This window comes from Orycteropus afer, unplaced genomic scaffold, assembly GCF_000298275.1.
Source record: "Orycteropus afer afer isolate SDZICR_OR568_19922 unplaced genomic scaffold, OryAfe1.0 scaffold00259, whole genome shotgun sequence".
Classification (NCBI taxonomy): Eukaryota; Metazoa; Chordata; class Mammalia; order Tubulidentata; family Orycteropodidae; genus Orycteropus; species Orycteropus afer.
In genome coordinates, this window is record NW_006921846.1 from 2,085,610 (window position 1) to 2,087,083 (window position 1,474).

The window sequence follows — 1,474 nt, forward strand, 5'->3', positions numbered from 1 at the left end:
CGAGGCAGTATCACTACGGAAGTAGGATTGCCCAACCTTCCTTCCGAGGAGTGGCTGGTGGGTTTTTTTTTTTTAAATGAAAACAAGATATAAATGCATTGTAAATAGAAGGCACCCCCAAATTGAAAGTCTTTGATAGAAACTGTACCTCCTCTGCCTGATTGCTGCTTTAGGATTTACTCCAACTCTAGTCGCGTTGGAATATTTACATTTGTGGCACTTTACACTTAAAAAAATTACTTCCCAGGACGTTCTCCAATATAATCTTCACAACTTTGTGCTACAGGTATTTTTAATGCTATGTCTATTTTCACAAATGTGGGAGCAGATTCAGGAATTAAGCTCACTTGAAACTAGGAGCAAAAGCAGGACTTGAGTCCACGGCTTTTAGCCTTCAGATGAATGCCCGCATTCCCTCTCCTCCACCCCACCCTCCACCTCCAACTCTCTGACATGTGAGAGTCAAATACTCAATATTTCCCACCTAAAGAATGGAGCGGTGTATTTGGATTAGACTTAATGAGGGTAACAAAGATAGCTCTGGTGGTGCAGTGCCTAAGGCATTTGGCTGCTAACCAGAAGGTTGACGGTTCAAACCCAACAGCCACTCTGCGGAAGGAAGATGGGGCAATGTATTTCCGTAAAGATTTCCCACCTTGGAAACCCAAAGTGGGTTTTTAAGACAAGCGGGTACTTTAGTACAAGAAAAATGAGCTCTGGTGGCACTGTGGTTAAGGCATTGGGCTGCTAACCAAAAGGTCAGCGGTTCAAACCCACAGCTTCTCTGTGGAAGGAAAATGAGGCAGTCAGTCTGCTTCTGTAAGGATTTACCACCTTGGAAATGCTATGGGGCAGTTCTAACTCTGTCCTGTAGGGTCACTATGAGCAAGAATCGACTGGATGGTAGTGTGTTGGGTTTTAGTACAAGAAAAGGCTTAAAGTCCTTTCAGTGATATAAAAGCTGCACGTGCAGCAAGTGAAAGAGATTGTAATGAAGCATTTGTTGTGAGTGGGGATTGGTACAATCCTTTCAAAATGAGGGCAAATTTATGTAACATTAAAGGGCAAGTAGGAGTTGTCAGTAAATTGGACTTTGCAAGCCAGGGACTGCTCGTAATGCCAAACACCAATAATATCAAAGAGAAAAAATGAAATTGAATTGTTTGTGTTTTGTTGCTTCAAATATATTGGTTCTCAGATTTTTTTTCCTTACTAACACTGCAACTCATATGAAAAATTTTAACTGTGACATCAAACAGTGGCCTAGGTACCTAAGTAACAAAATAAGCAGAAAAGCAAGACATTCTGAGTTTTGGGGATGATTTAAAGAGTCAAGAGATTTATAATTGTATAGAAAAGAGTTCATGTAATATTCCAATAAGTAGATGACAGTTTGGACAAATCACAGTGGTTTAATTTTAGTTTAATAAAACTTTTATGTCTTCTCTGTGGTTTTACCACTATTTTTTTTTTA